At 38.2% G+C, this 18,810-nt stretch overlaps 1 long non-coding RNA gene across 1 annotated transcript; it reads right to left on the minus strand.

Moving 5' to 3' along the window:
- Positions 1–427: 427 nt before the first annotated feature.
- LOC135326019 (uncharacterized) lies at positions 428–17,655 on the minus strand. The gene is made up of 3 exons (XR_010386701.1): positions 17,588–17,655; positions 16,484–17,067; positions 428–505 (listed from the first exon to the last, which is right to left on the minus strand). It is a non-coding gene; the product is annotated as an uncharacterized LOC135326019 (long non-coding RNA).
- Positions 17,656–18,810: the final 1,155 nt, after the last annotated feature.

Here is an 18,810-nt window from a genome sequence, read left to right on the forward strand (position 1 = left end):
TTTGAGAAATACCCAAATCAGTAGGAATCTGCTTTAACTATTTAACTTATCTCCACATTTTAAAAAATAGACCCATACTGTACATATGGCCTTCCATGAAGATCAGCTACTAATTTTTAGTGAAGATAATCAGAAAGTACGAGGCACATGACATACATTTAACAAGCCCATAGGTTATTCTGTAGAAGGACACCTGTGCTCTCATCAACTACTGCGCGAATAGGTGTTGCCTGTGAGACCAAAACCACCACCAGTACAAAAGAAACAAGGGTCAGTGGACTCAGCACCCACAGCTGAAGCCATGACCCTTTTCAAGGTCTCATCATTCAGTCCAGCCAGTATGTCTTTCTAACTAAGGGCTGGATGCGTATCTTACTATTTTATGACTTAAGCCACAATCAACTTCTAAGCACACCATGCAAGTAGACAGAAATGCAGCAAGGATGGGGCATTACCTGAAAAGAATCATTGCAACCCGACATGGAGGACAGTCAAGAAGAAAAATCTGAAACATTAGGCAAAAAAAAAGAAAGAAATTAATGATACGATCTTATTTAAACTCTATTTTGTGTATCTTTCTTCCTCAGTTCTGTATGTGACAGATCACTTCTACTAGAAGAACTGTTTTACAGCAGAGCTGGAAAAGACTCAAAATCATGAACAAATTAAAAGATCTCACATTACCTACATATACAAGGATTTAAGCAGTATGAGCAGCATCTAGGATTCAGCTTCTGCCAGTTCCTAAGAAGCAAATCAAGTTCTAGTCCATTTGAAATTCTCTCATTATTAAATATATATATACTTATATATAGATCTCTCTCTCTCTCTCTCTCCCTCTCTCAGGGCTTTTGTAAAGCAGATTACTGTATTACCAATCATTTCACTATTGTAGCCTCTATAGCCTTACTTTGGGAAGTGCTAAGAGGCTTTTATAGACAACCATCTTACATTAGATCTTCAAGACTGGGTCCGGCACTGCTGAAGCAAAGGAGAGTATTGTCATCATAAATGCTTAGTATTCAGCACAGCAGGGACCTTACCATGACCAGAGGATATCTCAGTATCCGTTCTATAGATAACCTTAGCAGTCATCTTTAAATACATTTGTTGCCTTATTTCCATAGAGTATTTTTGAAGTACTGTTTAAATTTCACCAGTAATTAGCTATCTATTTCCTAAAACAAAAAGTAGCCTAATGCAATTTGAGCAGTATATATTTGTTTCTCTTCGCAGGCCAAACTCCTACCATAAATACGACCTGGTTTAAATCCTTATGTAATAAAATATTGTTGATTAGCAACAATCTCCCATCTAACTTTCACAGCAACTTAAAACACTTCATATCAGCAAGTTTTACTCTGGATAAAAAGAAAAAACTGTGCAAGTGTTCAGTGTTAACCCCCTACCCCCCCTTTTTTTTAAAAAAATATTGTCCACTATGGGGGGTTGGGGGGGGCAGAAGAATTCCTTCCTAGTTTGGTCTGCTCTCTGAGAGAAAGTATTTCAGTAAAAAATGGATCATGCTTTTTTCTGTTGTTTCTAAAATAAGTGCACAATAGATTATTTCACTGCCAAGCTACTAGTCAACTCATTAAATCACTCCAAGTGAGAATATTTGAAGAACATGTCCACTTTGGGGACAAGTTGGATAAACTGAACAAACCTATTTCTTTGAAGTGCTACAGGGCCTACCTGGCCAGGTAACTGATGGATGTTCAAATTAATTACTAGCAGGCAATGTACTTGCTATAGCAACAATCGAAAGGTTGAAGGCTGCATCATTCTATTCAGCCCTTGTGCCTGAAAGGGCCTGTTATTACCATATGAATAGATGCGCACATTTCAAATATTTTATTTCCAGTGCAGGTTCCTAATATACAGCCATTTATTTCTCTAATCAAATTACTTGTATGTTTTAATTCAAGTCCGTCAGTCTCAATAACAGTTTAGAATGTACACATACACTCACAGGAAAAAAAATCTTTTTCCTTAGTCATACAGAACTCTAATAGAGGCACAGCAAGAAAAAGGCATCAATTAATTTAAAGAACCTCAAGACATTTGCTTAGTGAATGCTCCTAAAAGCCAATCAGAGTTTCTTTCAAGTCTTGTATTTAAAAAGCAAGCCATTTCTACTCATCAAGGAAGGTTAAAGAGTAAGTGAACACAATGGATGCATGATGACAATCTGCTAGTGGATGCTTTCTTTGCTAAGGAAAAAACAAAAAACCCACAAAATCTTATGTGAGGTCTGTGTATCACCTTACACATTAAGGCCCATATGGCTTCTGGGAAAAGTGTCCAACACTTACTAATTACATTTCATCATTCTGTCATTTGATATTTTTGCAACAGACTCTGTCTACTAACTCAATTAAAGTTTCATCAACTGTGGACTATATCCCTTCTGTCGTGGACCATAAAATTTTCCCTTCTGTGGTCTCTTATAATACCTGTTTTTTCCCATGCTATTTGTATATATTCAAAGTATATATTCAAAAAGTCCAACTTTTTAAACATTCCATGATATATGTTAACAGAAGGAGAGACGGCATTTAGAGTCCCACTAGTTCATTTGAACCTTTAAATTCAGGTATCTTATGATTTCCTTACATTCATTTGAAGTACTGTTCATACTTAAATGAAGAAAATTCTATTCCTCCAGTACAGATTTCATTTTTTTCTTTTTATTTCCTACATCTTAAAAAAAAACAAAAACAAACTGAAATGCTTTTCTCTGTGTACACAGAGAAATGTGTCTTAATCACACCAGTCATTCACTTTTCTGACACACTGCAGAGCGTTCCAACTACTGAACGGCAGAGGAAAAACTAGGGTACAACTCTATGTAGCAGCTGAATCTTAATGTACCTGCTGAATCTCACCATTGAGGTGAAACAGTAGCAAGTATTAAAAAAGTATGGTCATAATAGTTACAAAGATTGAGATGAACTCATCAACCTAATCCAAAATACTTTACTGCCTCAGAGACAGGCAAAGAAGAGAACAGGATTCACAGCTGCTCATTTTCAGGTCAGCTCTACAGCAACAAACACAGTTTCCGGATTTGTGATGGCAAAAGAAATATTAAATATTTTTGAGCATGCAAGTCCCTCTGTTATGAGGGATCTTTCAGAAAAATGTGTTTGTCTTTCATTTTTGGGAAGGATAGCAGGGAATTTAACTGGCATGTTTATGTTAAAACTTTAAGATAGTGAAACAGATCTTCAAATGTTTCAGCTTTAGCAATTTAATATCAAGCACTTTCTCTCTAAATACCTACTTTCCATGATAAATAAACCTCACAACCTCTTAAAAGGAATGTTTTACAGACCCTTTGTAGCAGATTTACAGAGGATTATTTCACAGAGTAGATTTAAATGTTAGAGAGCACCATCATTCAGCTCACATAGTAATTAGCAGCCTGAAAATACCTAGTTCACAGCAGACACGCTCATAAGCTCTAACGTACTGAGTGTTCACATACTCATTCCATAATAATATTACATTTCACTGTCATACTGGAAACGCAGTCCTTAGCCTTGAGTTCGGAAACAGCTAAGTCTTATAAACTGAACAATATCATATAAAGTTAGTGACATGGCTGTGAAGAGTACCCAGCTTCTGTGTTCCTGGTAAAACTCTGAAGGTTTTACTTGCTCAGACTAGCAGAGATAATAGCCCCCATCCTAGCTGGCACGTTGCAGACACGAGACAACATATATTTTAAAGTACACTGAAGGAGGCTCTTCCACACACGTTTTTATCTGATCATCATTGCGTACATTCAAGGCAGAACAGCTAAACTTTCAATTTAGAAAAAAGCTAAGAAACAACCGCAATATCCCTCCTCATTTTACCCATTATATTTTCACGTGTTACAAAGGAAAAGAAGGACAAAAGAATTAACTGGAAGCCCAAAATGTACAAAGTAACATTTGAGAGAGGAAAAATAAGCTATAAAATATTCATTGTCTGACCTGCTGAATTCTGGGCACAGTTTTGGTCATTCCCTTCCCTCTCACTTTTACACACACACCACCCACCCAAAAGACAGCAGATTTGGGAAAGGGTTACAGAAGTCAACAAGAATGATCAAAATGTATTGAATAGCTTCCATACATGGATCAATTTAACACATCAAGCATCTTCGACCTGAAAAAGATTTTGGGCTGAGGGGAGCGAGAGAAAGAGAGGATACAAAATCATGGGTGGTCTTAGGACTTGTTATCTGTGCGTTTCCTTACGTGGGCACAGCACTGTGAGTCAGGATGCTTGAGAGACAGAAAGCAGCATTTCAATCTTTCACCAGCACAGGACCAGGAGATTCTGAGATTCTTTTCAAGTAATAAACTACAAAGAAATTCAAAACACTGGTAAATCTGCAAACAGAACTTCACTTCAAGCCTGAGGACCCAGAAGAAAACAGAAGTCAGAAAGTCAGTCAAATTCCTAGTTGCTCTGCAAGACCATAAGTACCGTCCATCCCCATGGGAAATATTTCTGGCACGAAGAACTGCATGAGCAGCACTCCCTCTGCACAAGCCCAAATACAAAGGTCACACCAGAACACATGATGGGTCACCAGGGCTGTTAGAAGTTGGAGACTGTAAGGGAGAGGATTGCACTGCTTAGCTATTCGTCTACTGAGAGGAGACCTGAAAGAGACTAAACTCATGGTTGCATTGAACCAACCCAGGACTGGGTTGAGAATCAGCCTGTTCCATAATGCATTTCTTGAACCATGCACTGAGAAAGAAGAGAAAGCTCCAAGTGATATCTGCAGCTCTGGGACAGACTGCAAAGAAGGAAAAGGATATTTCCCCCCCTGCATTAATATGCTTAAAAATTGTATAGAGTGAACATGTATGTGATCCAATCATTCAGTATTTGATGGAGTTTCCAAGAAATATCATGTCTGAGCTCCTTAAACAGCAGCGATCATTATTTTCTTAAATCTAATTTATTAGTCATCTGCATTACTGTGGTAGGTAGTAGAGCCTGTATGTAAAAGGACTATTCTGAAGACCTTATCAAGGTAATATTGCATGAATTTATCGAGGAGAACTTCTGTAGTGACAGACAGGATCATGTGAGAGACTACAGAGCTGCACAGGGATCAAAAGATAGAAACATTATGACCTAGAGCAAAATGTTTCTTCCTTTGGACTTAGACGCACTGTTCTCTCTAAGAAGTGAGCACAGCAAAGTCTATTAGGATTCACACCACTGTTAAGTGAGGTCAATGGAACATTTCTCTCCCTTGTGTATCAGTCCTCTCCTCCCATGCAAAAAACACAGAGAGAGAAAAGGCAGTCTTCACTATTCCTATGGTAATGTATGCCAACTCTTCATTTGTCAGCTAGTCCAAAAGGAATATTCTGCAAAGTATGCCTTCCCTACCTTTAATTTCCTGGCAGGATCGAGAAGATAGCAATACGTAGATATCACAAAGTATTACATTTGCCCTCCACAAATTCCTGTTAAGCTCCTTCCCTTTTAATCACCGGAAGCAAGCATAACCACTCAGAGGGAATAAGGAACTGGGGAAAACAGGTAATTCTTTTTTTTTTTTTTTATAAATGCATTTTTAGAAGTCAGAATTTACAAAAAAATTACTCCTTGACATTGCAGTAATGTCTCTAGGTAAAAGTCAAAAATAACATGCATGGAAAAAAGGCTAGATATCCACTGAAATAAAGTGGTATTTTGCAGCAAGTTTGGGGGCTTTTATTGATTATATCAGTTTTCCTAATGGCAAAAATATTAAAATGCACCCACATCTCCAAAGTGTGAACAAATTTAATGTTGGAACAAACACCTAAAATTCACAAAAGACTGCAACTTTATGAAACCACAATGAACTATGTTAACATTAACCTGACAGCTCACTTAAGACAAATTAATTTTCTAATCTGCATGCACTATGGTAACCCCTAATAGTATTTTCACTTCTTGCACTTTAAAGCATTACTTACGCTGCAATTACCAGATCAGTTTTGAGATATTCGAGGTTTCCATTATTTGATTTTTCCAGTTCATATGGAAATAATTTTATTTAAACAGTCTTTCACAATTTGCAAATCTAGACTTCAGCAATGTGCATGTGCACCAGTATGAGTTGGAAAGAGGTAAAGAACACAGTCAGACACATGGAGTTTTCCATTTTCCATTTAACTGTATTGCTAGATTGGACATGGTAAGAAAGGAAAGGGATTGGGTGAGGGGGAGGGTTGTTTGTTTTTTTAATCCAGCAGTGCCTCTTAAGTACATTTGCTATCAATCACTTTTGGTGGAGGGGGGGAAAAAAAAAGTCCCTGATGCAAGCAGATTTTCCTAAATGGCATTATTACAAATCCAACATGCTCAGATGTTGAGAGAAACTCAAACTTCAAGATGTAAATGTCCTGATATGTTACCAGGCTACTACCTATAGTAGCTAAAATTTACTACGTTAGGAAGATTGCTAGCATTTTCCCCATCTTGCCATTATAAGGCATGACTAGCCTACAATTGAGATCCTAAAAACAGCTGATTAAATCTCTAAAATGAAAGGCTATGATACATGCTGGAGTCAAGTCTAGAAGAATTCTCAGATACTGATGAGAAGGTATATATTTGTTTTACAAGCTCCAAAAGGTTTATGAGAACACTGCCATTTCAAAAATCATTTCTCATGTCAGCCACAAATTTTCCCATTTGTCTGTTTGTCTAATGGTTCCTCGCTTCTTTGACATTTGATAAAGCCACATTCCACCACTAGTTTGACTAATCAGCATTTCAGAAAGCAAGACTACTAAAAATCCCAAGAGCTGTTCTCAAAAGGGAAGCACAATCTTTCATTTGAAAAGGATGCAACTAAAGAGTATAATAGCAATAATGTATCTGAACTGAAGTAAAATATCTTTTCAAATATCTAGGCCTGGATACCTTCCAATTTATTTAATGTTACTGTGCCACTCCATGTGCACTATGAGTAAGGAGAGCTGGGGTTTTTTCTATTACTTGGCTGCCTCTCCAGTTTTGGATTCCAAAATATTCCAACACTCTTCAAAATATTACACCTAAAGCTCCCTTTAGAAGTATTTTAATGACATTATTTTTGAGTTGGTGAATTGAGGGAGAGAGTATAGTCAAAACTTGTCATGAAACACTTGTCTTCTACTAATCTTTGTCCTACTGAGAGACAGATATGCAGAAAGATGATTTTGCTTGATCAGAAATAAACTAACGGCAAAAGAAGATGATCAAAAAGGCAGAAGGGGAAGGAAAGAACAAGTCACGCAACTAACTATTCCAGATTAAGCTTCAGACAAAGTAGCACCCATCACATAGATAGGAATGTTTACAGAAGTCCAAGGAAAGTTGTTTCTGGCAAAAGTTGCCTGAGCATGCTACAGGTAAAACTCTCATGTCTCATAAATGCAGCACAGAAGATTTCATTTACCTTTAATAACAGCAGCTTGCCTGTCTCTGTGAGCCATCTGTTTGATTTAGTGCCTGGTTGCAGCCGCAGCAGACTGGAAATGTATCTTTCTTTTCAAACACTCCAGTCATGCTCAATTAACCAGGTCATAAATTGATTGTTTTAATACACTATTTTGAAATGAAGAGGTTAGCTTTTAATTGCTACTTGCAACATTCAGAGCAATATGAAAAATCCATGACCAAATTCTGGAATGAATTAAAGAAAAAGAGAAAAAAGGGGGGAGGGGAGGAGGAGGGTAACCCTCTGCTCAATCTCTACCTAAATAAAAGCCTTTACTCTTTCTTAGGTGTATCAAAGTACCCTCTAGAGCAAAAGAGATTAAAAGGTATGTTTAAAAGGTTACAGTACATTGGCTTTCACTGTAAACGTGAAAAATATCCATTTCCCCCCTACAATGATAAAACATAAGGCAAGGAACATTCAAGCAGCTGGATAATTTAAAAGGTGAAGAAGATTTTGTTAAGTCTAGAATTCATTTTTAAAATAAGTTCAAAACAATCAACCTATTATTTCTTATCAGAAAGTAATATGCTTTAATAACTCCACCATAAACCTCGATACCGAATCAAGGCTGTAAATTAGATGTTGATCATTTTTATTAATTATCAATTCAGCACAAAGCAGCCATATCATTTAGAAGCCATCTGTGTGCCTACTAAAAAGCAACTCTTTAAAACTCATAAATACAGTTTGACAAATCAGGAGATAAGGTTAAGATCTTTTAGAATGCCAAATCTGAAAAGAGAACGGACACTAAGAGATTGTTACATTCTCCTTGCTATACAGCAACAATTAAAACGTACTTAACCTCTCAGCATAAGAAGCACAGTTGCCTTTCTGCAGCTGTCAGATGGATTCAGGGATTAATTAATTTGTCCTGTGGAACTGTTAATCTATTGTTAAGAGTACTCACAATTCAAAGCAACATTGCTGGCAAAGCATTACATAACACTACAGTAAAAAGTGGTTCCTGTGTTACACAAAACAGACTCTGGGAACATCTGAAGCTGCCTGCCCCTCCTTCCAACCTCCCAGTTTCAACCTGGGGATGAGAGAGGTGTAGCAAGCTGAACAATTTCCATCTTCTACTCTAAAGACTAAGTAATGTCTTGTAAATATATATATATTCATTGGGACATTCTAGGTTAGTCTCCCCTTACATAGGCTTAGCTTGTTTATCAGAAGAACCTGTACTCCGTTTCTTCCATTATATAGTCCTAGGTGAAAGATTTTCTAGACTTCTCGTATTTTAGGATTAATTATTAACATAGGACTCAGGTCTTCCTATGTGTATCACAGCAGCATTAGTAATGACATCTTAGGTATAGTTCAGAGGGAAAAAAAGTGCACTGAGGCTATTTTTCTTCCTTTTCCTCTAATCACCATCTGCACTAGGCCTTCACTAGTAGTGGGTTACTTCCTTCCCCACTCCTAGCTTAATGCTGTTAGCAAAAGGTGACAATAAGAAACTAATCTGGGGGAGAAGAAAAAAAATGCTGACTAGAAAAATAATATTCAAGTCTCCAACTTCCTAATAAAATACTACAGGTTTAACTTGCATTTACATCTGTCAATGATTCCGTGAAAGCTCACATGTTCCCAATAAGATTTTCATATGCATATTCATATCTATTCACTTTTGTTACATATGCAAAGCATGAAGTTTCATATCACAGCTTCCTACAGAAGCAAAACCATTTTAGCATATTCTTGCTCTACTCTGCCTCAAGTCACTAATACCTTTTTATTGTCACAGTTCACCAATCCCTCAGTTGTGCTGATGAAACAGTTTAAGGACCATATACATTTATTCCTTCAGTAGACAAAAAAAGCACATTCTGAAAAAAACCTTGTTTATATACCATTTCCTAAGATATGCAGCTCTTTCATATTTGACATGTTACAAGGATAAATTTACTAATATTCCCTCCAAAAAACTAAACTGCTTTTCAGGGAATCTGCCACAGCAACAAAGCATGAAGACATTAAGGAAACAATGTTAAAAGATCAGGGAAGCTGAAAAAAATAAAATGCTAAAATGAAGACAATTGTAGAATTAAAAGACCTTAATTCATCGAGGCGTTAAAACTCAAGTCTTCAGTAACTTGATCATATAATCTGCCTCTCTCCTCCTTTATTTCCCCCTGCCCCCAATAATGGACACTTCAGTTTCAACCTTTCTGTTCCTCTGTTCTAAAAGCAAAATAATGTCGCCTAATATCACAAAAAAGTAAATTATTGATATTTTAGGGGGGAAAAAAAATCATACATTGTTACAAACATTAAAATTAACTTTCTTGTGGGCTATTCTGTAGATTAAAACCTGAATGGTATACTGAATGTTTCTAGCTTTTCTTTCCTGGCCAATACAGGGGGATGATTGCATCTTCAGCCTCAATAGAAGTTTTGGCAAAGATATGCAGATAGTGGACAATGATTTGGGAAGATGAAGGTTATTTGGGAGTTTATTCGTAGTTTTATTGAAGACTCTGCATAATCTTATATTTTCCTTGTTTTATTGGGCTACCTCTTCTAGACTTTGTTTTACAAAAAGTTCTTTGACTTTATTCAATTTCATTTAGACTCTTTTTTTCCCTCCTAAAAATAGGATTTTATGTTCATCGCCTGTACAGATACAAGCATTCTGCCTTTACTACCTTTTGATCCTGTTGGCCAATGGCAACCAAATTTGATAGACTGCAAGATCAACTTTCAGATAATTAACTTCCCATAGCTTTTGTCCAAACTGATGTCCAGGCAGGGCAGAGACACCTTGTAAGTGCCTCCCAAAGCCTAAAATAATAATAATAAAAAAAGGTCAAAATGGCATTGCACATGAAAAAGGTTTCCATTAAAGAGTGCCATCAAACACAAAATATAGATATGAAAGAAACCAGTCTACACTGTTTTTTGGAGTTTACAGAGCTAATTTAAAAGATGAAATAAAAACAGCTGATGTTATTCTAGTAGGATTTGAAAAGTAAGTTTCAAAATAGTACCTTTTGAGTATGTCAGGATAATTATGATAATAAAACGAGTCTTAAGCACACTGATTTTTTTTCTTGAGCACAACTTAGAAGATGACTGTATAAAATTATTTTTAATTTTTTACCCAGAGAGCAACTATCTTAGATCATAGGATTTCAATTAATTCTCAGGAAAAGTACAGTCACCGACATTCACAATTACCATACGTATAAGGGATCAGTCCAAACTGAATTAAGTTCTGTTATGAAGGAAGAATTATGCAAACAACTATAAACTTAGCTTGATACATGACTTATCTTCTACCTCATAGCTGCTACAATACCGTATGGAAAAGGCTTTTTTTTCCTAGATTTGTTCTCTAAAAATTTTTAGTCTTTTAATGGTCATGTACATCATACCTTAAAACACATACCATCCATACTTGCCTTTGCAGTTTGTCCACAAAGCTGAGTTTCAACTACTCTCAGTCCTTTCACAATACTGCATCTATCTATACCTTCTGTAATTTCTTCAGGTGGACAAAGTACTGAAGAACAGAAATGTTTTTCTCCCAGTTTTCTGAGCACTCGCTGCAGAGCCCTATATCCGAGTAAAATACGAGTCACCTGCAGTCCCACCAACGTTTTCTAGTCAAAAATCCATAATTTGTTTTCCATATTGGCAAAGAGAATTATATTTTGGAGATAATCACTAACCACTACATCTTCAGTGATTGGCTTATTACATTTATTTCCCTGGACTTCAGAGTTATAGGTTAGTCCTTCTTTTGCATAAAAACGCTTTATTAATGAGCTCAATCAAGAATACTCCTGCTTTATATATAACATCAGAAGCTGATAGAATTAAGAGGGTTTAGCTGAGAGAATTAAGAGAATTTAAGTTTTTGGCTTGATAGAGAAGCTAGAATGCAATAAGTTTCTATTTTTCCAAGCTGCAGGATTACCCAGAGATTACCCTGTGATTACCCAGAGATTCGTACTGTTCTTCTCAGTCTCACTAATAAGGTATTTGGAGATGATTTTTGATTATGTTAAAAAATTAACACCATGTACCATACTAAGTACTTCTGGAGCAAGAGGCAATCTTTAAAAACATCAGGATGATACATATGTAATAGTTGTTTTTATTATAGAACATCATGTTAGCCAAAGAAACCGGAACAGTGACATAATCCAAAAAAACCCCAAGGCATATAGCACCATATTCCTGGTAATTTAAGTTGGCATTTCACTAACTACCAAAGTATTAAAGTATAAACAACTAAATTCACTTGGCACTAATTACTTGTCAATCTGAATAAATACAAACCCTTACCACATGACATGACATGACACAACATACCTGTGCCCCTTGAACTACTGCCATCCTTCTAGCAGTGAAATACACCCTTTGGCAAGAAATAAGCCTTGCCGCCAAGAAATACTGGTGCTCTCGGTGCTTCAGTTGTTCTCTATCTGCCCTTTTTCACCACACACTATGATGATTTTCCTTTCCAGGAATCAGCTTTAAGAGGAAGTATTGCAAGTTAATTTGCAGTTAGAGAAAGAAAGACTTGTTTTATGCTGAAGACAAGCAGCATGCTTCATCATCTGATGTTTATGAGCTGCGATTATGCACATCTTCCACTTAAGTTTAAATGAAGGATTTCATGTCTACCAGATAATATTTCAGACCACTGAAAGGATTGTTGACCTTGCTACAACAGGCTCACACAGCTGCTAAATGTACTGATTTGGGAATAAGCTGTAAGGTATACTATGCTCCATATATATGCTCATATATATCTCCTTACATTTTGGAGAGCTTACATTGTCATAGGAAATTTTGCCTTCACTGCTCTATATCTTCCCCAAGAATCATAATACATGCAGCAGTGAATGAAACTCTGTAAAAAATAGCTTTGCTTTAGAATACTGCTGCCCTTTAAAAATTGCATAACTCATTAAACTTTTACATGCAGGCTATTGCTCACATTACCCAATACAGTTGTTGCCATTATTTAGTGTCATTTCTATAAATATTTACTGAATTTATGTAATCAAACGTTCTTCATACCCACTATCAAACAACAGGCTACAAATGACCCTAGATTTTTAATTCAAGGTTTTGAAGAGAGAGAATATAAAAAACACACACACTGGACTCTTCCAAATATTAAAAGATATTTAGGAGCAGTGTATGAAAATTAAATTTACAATCACACCTAAAAATCACATTTGACCACCTAATCAGATTTTTTCCAATGTTTAAAAAATTGGGGGGGGGGGGGGAGGGGAGGAAGGGGGAGGGGGAGGGAGAGAGAGAGAATTAATGAATTATACGCTGGGACAGATTCCCAAATGATGCAGACTCAGTCAAGCTATATTTATTACGTACGTTCTAAAAACAGCCCATTGTTTCTAAAAAACACAGTAGCCTCTTACAGAGGACAGGAAGGCTCCAGGTCTCTAAAGAAGCTAAAACTGGAAATAGTGAACATAGGATTTATTATTTATCAAATTACAGATGTACTTAGCAGTGATTTTAATTATACAAAGTTCAGCTCTAAGATCAAGATCACTGCGTGAAACTCAACTCCCCTATATTTTAGACATTTCTTCCCCTTGTCTTCCCCCCCCCCACTTTCCCTTTAATTTAGTTCCCTTTGCCTAAAAAGATCATTGTTTGATAGAACCATCCAGCAATGTGTGACTATTTCCTAAAAAGCATTTTCTTAAGGACATAAATTTTGCATTTAGGACAGTCTATTCCAGCCAAAGGTATGTTCTATACATATGGTAAATCTTTTCCTGCTATACAAGGAAAAACAGGATTGCAATACACTACTGGTCTTAAAATGTGTCCCCTTTAGCATACCCTTTCATGCCAGGTTTACAGCAGTATCATTGGTCCAATCACATACTCAGTCTTAATAACTGTTTTTCTCTTTTTTTTTTTCTTTAAGAGGTATTCAAATCATCTTCAGTAAGAGCACTCCACGTAGAGAAAGAACTTAAAAAAAAAAAAAAAAAGTCAAGCTATAACAGAATTCTTACTTTCTATAGAGGCCATTTCTCCTGCTACACCACACCAACTAAATAACTGCACTGCACAAATACACCTCCATCCCCGTGGGATAGCTGTCAAAGATACTACAAAAATTCCCATTCTACCTTTATCCAAAAAAAAAAAAAAAAAAAAAAGCAGCTTATCAAGAAACAAATAGTTTCGGTTCCCCCCACCCTTTTTTAAATGATGCTGCACTTACATCACAGGTGAAAAAACAACATTGTCATTCTTCCTCCAAAAGTTAAGCAAGAAACCTAAACTAAGTCCAGGTGTGGAAATAAACTGTATTATTTCTAGATGATTCAACTAGCTGACAGGATGGCAACAAGCTCTCTGAATCTGATTAACCAAGAGAACTGTTTTGGTAGTTTAAACGAGTATGTTCGTTTGACCAACACTTTAGCCTTCTGATGACACATCTAAACTAGTTCTTCCTGCTTATGAAGGAGATTTGATTTGAACACTGGTTGGCGTAAGTGATATGCAGAAATTAGACACCTGAACAAAACACATTTATTTGCACAACTCAGTAACCATTATATTATGCAGTTTTGTCTACTCAAATACACCGCAAGGTTTAAGTCTCATTTTATTTTGTTAGTTCATTTCACTTTTAGGTCATTCAAAAGCAGGACTTTTGCTTTTATGCAGACAAAACTGGAGGGCAGTTTCCAGTTCCAAATATTTCTGGCTTACAGCCCAGAGCCTTTGTTGCTCTGAGATGAAATAGTCTCAGCTTAGAAAAGGAAAATAGAAATCGAGTGCAAGAAGAGACCTTTACCAACAGCTACTGTTGGCTTCCCTTTCAGTGACCTCAAATGTTGCAGCACGTTTCATCTCTTCACCTTCTACCACTGTTCATCCTATTGTTTAGGCCCAGCAGCAGGATTATGTACAAACAATTGTAAGAACAGAAGAAAATGGTAACATTGTATTTTCATATATCTCATTGCCAACCTGCTGCCTTGAGCAAACTCAGAGCAGAAGAACAAAACTCACAAGATTCCAACCGTATATATTTTTTCTTGCTGATGGAAGACATCAGTCTTGTTATCTAACTTGTTTTCTCTGTTGAACGCTGTTGTTTTGCAACTGTTTTCATCCTCGACATTAAACATGGGCCTGCCTATACCTAAGGCAGCTGTTTAAAGATGAAGAGGCGTAACTTCTGCATTTTGCTGACATACCATCTTCTGAATTTCACAGAATAAACTGCTGTATAATAACTAATTTCCAATTAGTTATTAGCATAGATTTAAACATGCTCCACAACTGGTTTGCAACTGTGGTCTGAAAGAGATTATTTAAAAAGAGTTGCCCATGCCTCGCTACAAAAGGTAAATCTCTGTCTTCCCGGAGGAGACCATTAATAAATGAGCTAAATAATAGTAGCTCCCTGATTTATGCATAAATACCAGCTTTTTCTGAACACCTATAATAAATATCACATTACTATTGTAACATAATATCATAATACCATATCAGGGGAACTAAACTTATCTGTCATAACAGTAATCTAACCTTACCTTCTAATCCAGAGAATTAATCGGAAAATCTTCCAGTAAATATTAAGAGTTAAAATAATATGGCCACATTCCATTTCTTTTCATTTCTCAAATATTTCTACAGCTCTTGCCTAACTTATGTTTTCCATTTCATTACCAATATTGACTAATTGATTGCACAGCTATTGTTACTACTTTATGGGCAGCAAGCGTCCTATAGTCCTATGAGCTAACGTTGCATCACTGCTAAGCAATTTACATACCCTACTAATTAAGTTCTGGAACAGCAAGTTAATTGCTATAAATGTCTTGCATATTTCTGTAAAGAGCTTGGTTTTCCCCTCTTAAATGGATACCCATCTCCCTTAGACCTCTGGTACTACAAGAAAACAATGTTACCATTCCTTTTTCAGAAAATGCTCTCCAGGAGTGAAAGTAAGAACTGGCTTGATCTGATACAGCCTAGATCAGTTGCCCCTGATCCTTTGCCTTCTGCAAAGGGAGACTGAGAGTAAGAACTACATTGGTTTGATTTTTATTTGTTATTGCTATTAGACAGATATTTTTATCATGGCAGCTTTTATGAAAGTCTTTTTGACATTCTTTTATTAATTCTTGAGCTTAAATTTTGTAAATTGTCCAGTGTTGAGGCTAGAGCATTAGAGAAATTAAACAAAATTATAAAGGAGTTTGGGAGATGTCAAAAATAATTACATTCTCAGTGAAGGTGACTTCTAGGTACATGTACAGGACCATTGGAAAATAGAGCTCATAAGGTTTAGATATCACAGTTCAATAATTGTTTATGAACATTTCCAGTATTCCAACCGCTACACAAACTCTATATTAAAGTGCATCTGCAAGCTAGACACAAGTCATTAAGTTACACAGTGTACCCACAGGTATTCAGCCAGACCACTTATTTCATCCCACAGATAAATGTGACAGAGGTAAGACTGGCCTCCTTACCATTCAGCTTTTAAAATTAGAAAGCCAGTATCAAAATTTTCTGCACGAGGAGTAATTCATTTCTTCAACAACTTCACAAAACACATTCACATCCCTGAAAAAAAACTTACCTGAAAACGTTACCAGTGAACTACATCAGCCTGTTAGCAACAGCCTTGCTTTCATTAAATTTGGTGCAAATTTTACCACTACTGTCACTGGAAACAGCATTTTCTATTCTTGAAGCAATGATCAGGTAAAGGTAACTAATCTTTTGCCTTTCCAAGCAGGAAGTTTGACATTAGTATTTTCATTTGACGTTTGCTTCTTCATCGATTTCAGTTTGGCCAATTAAAAACTAAATCATTATTAAAAATTTATATCAATTCTTGACATTTGTACCCTTGTTATGCACTTTTGGTCCACAACTGACTATATAAAAATACTGCCTTGCAAGTATAAAGCTAAAGCAAACTTCCTGGTAACCACACATGGGCCTTACCTCCATCATAGTGACCACATGACATGGACTCAGTAGGTAAATGACAGTCTTGGTAGCAAACTTGAACCCCACCTCCAGCCCAAAGATGAGACAGAGAGCCACCAGTAGCAGATTTTTGCCCAAGCTCTCCTGCTTAGCCTGGGGCTGCTGTAGCAGATGACCCTCCAGCTCCCTGCAGTGCAGCTGCCTCAGCTTCCACAGGGACAGAAGGATCTCCACAAAACCCACACTGAGGAAGACCAAGCTCTCCAGCAGACGCTGCTGCCCGGAGAGAAAGGCAGCGCATTCTGGCCCTCCATTGCCAGCAAAGCTGGGCTCCACCCCCCCGTACAGCCAGTCCAGGAGATTATGGAGGCTGTAACGGGACATGGTGGGATAGTGCCTCTTCTCCTCCCCGTCACTGTCCAGGAACAGGTAGGAGCAAGATGGAATCAAAGCCAAAATGCTGTCGGGCTGACGAAACATGAAAGGCAAGGACGTCCCCTCTGTTCCCTCCCGAGCTTCAGGAGAAGCCAGCAGCCCACAACAAGGCTACACTGGGGGGTTTGCCTCTTGACGCCAGGACGGTAACTGCAAGCAACAGCCTGCAAGGGGAGAGGAGTTACAGATGAACGGGGTCACTGCACGGCGGTGCCAGCCGCTCGCCCCGAGACCCGTTACCCTCCCAGCCCCGTTAACACCCTTCACTCTCCTCCGCCTGAGCGTTACAGGACTGCCTTTCTCCTCGGCCGGCACTCCCACGTGCCCCGCCCCGCGGCCGCCTCTCTCCCCTTACCCGGCCCCCACGCCGTCCTGCGCCGGGCTCCTCGGCTCGCTGCCCTCGGCCTCGGCCTCGGCCTCCCCCGCCTGCGCGCCCTGCTCCCCCTGCCCCTCGGGGCCGTGCGACAGCCCTGCGCGTCCAGCCGCCGCTGCCCGGGCACCCGACGGCCGCTGATTGGACGCCGGACGGCCGCTGATTGGACGCCGGACGGCCGCCGAGCGGCCCCTCGCCCAACGGCCCCCCTCGCCCAACGGCCCCTCGTCCGCGCGCCCAACGGCCCCCCTTGCCCAACGGCCCTTCGCCCGCGCGCCGCGATCGGCGCCCTCAGAGCAGCGGCCCGGGACCTCAGGCAGCGGGAGCGGATCTCGGCTCCGTGAGGGAGCGCGGCTCAGAGGCGGGCCCGGCGCCCCCAGCCATGGGGGGGCAGAACTCCCACTAATACCTGTCATAGTTCAGCGCATGTTCTAGGGGATAACACATCCTATCTGCTATAGAAAAGACCTTCCTAATACGGATGAGTAAACTGCAGTAGGCAGAAATTACAGTTATTTCAAATAACAAAGGTTTGTAAAAAATACATACAACAGAATTCCAATAGCTAAATTGAGTTAAGATGTAACAAATGTCAGACTAATTGTAAATGTTTCAGTGTTTCAAAAAGAGATTTGGATAAATTATGCTCATCCCTTATGTGAGATTAGCTTTGCTACTTAATTTTTATGGAGGTTCTTATAGAAGGTCTTCGGCATTCCTTCATCCACAGCATCTGATGTTCAAATATTAACATTTTCAGTTGTGGTGCCTTAATTTATAAATAAACAGAGGGCCTGAAAATTCAGGAGCCAAGAGGTGCCAGGCAGACGCTGCAGAAATTAATAGAAGTTTATATAGAGGCTATTTTGGATGATACTGTTGTGTTTCTACTTGGGGAACATTTTTAAATGGATTAATCTTCAAGTGGAAATTGTGAACAAGTGGCTACCTGACAGAGGGGTTTTTTTTGGTTTTTGGTTTTTTTTCCGCCTCTCCTCTTTGCCCTTATAGGTGAAACTGAGCACAAACTGAATCATATTGTCTGCTGCAAAAAGAAGTCATCCAACCCCATCTTTATCTGTCATCTCGTTACAGCATGCTCATGCTTCTGTATGAGCTCATTGTTAGAAGTTTTTTAAAAAGATCTATTATATATAAAAATATATATGTATTGAAAGGTGCTAATCAACCTCAAGCAGGTCACGTGACTGGTCATGCGGATCTAAAATCATATCAGATTTTTTTAAAAAAATCTTCAATATATGCAGATGTTATACGGAATTTCTTACCAGTGTAGTAATGCTATACTGATGAATAAACAATCCTGCAGGTTTTTAAGGACGAGGTCAGCAATACTTCCCACCGTGGCTTGGGGGGAAAAAAGGATAGTTTTGTCTCCTTTTTGTACACAGCATAATGCACAACGCATTTTTGTCTAACTCTCAGTAGCCGTTGCTTAAAAATATGGTTCAAACTGTAAAGGTGTGCTTTTAAAATGAGTTAATGCCAGACCCTTCTGGACCAGAGTTTTGTA

Source organism: Dromaius novaehollandiae, unplaced genomic scaffold (assembly GCF_036370855.1).
Source record: "Dromaius novaehollandiae isolate bDroNov1 unplaced genomic scaffold, bDroNov1.hap1 HAP1_SCAFFOLD_124, whole genome shotgun sequence".
Lineage (NCBI taxonomy): Eukaryota > Metazoa > Chordata > Aves > Casuariiformes > Dromaiidae > Dromaius > Dromaius novaehollandiae.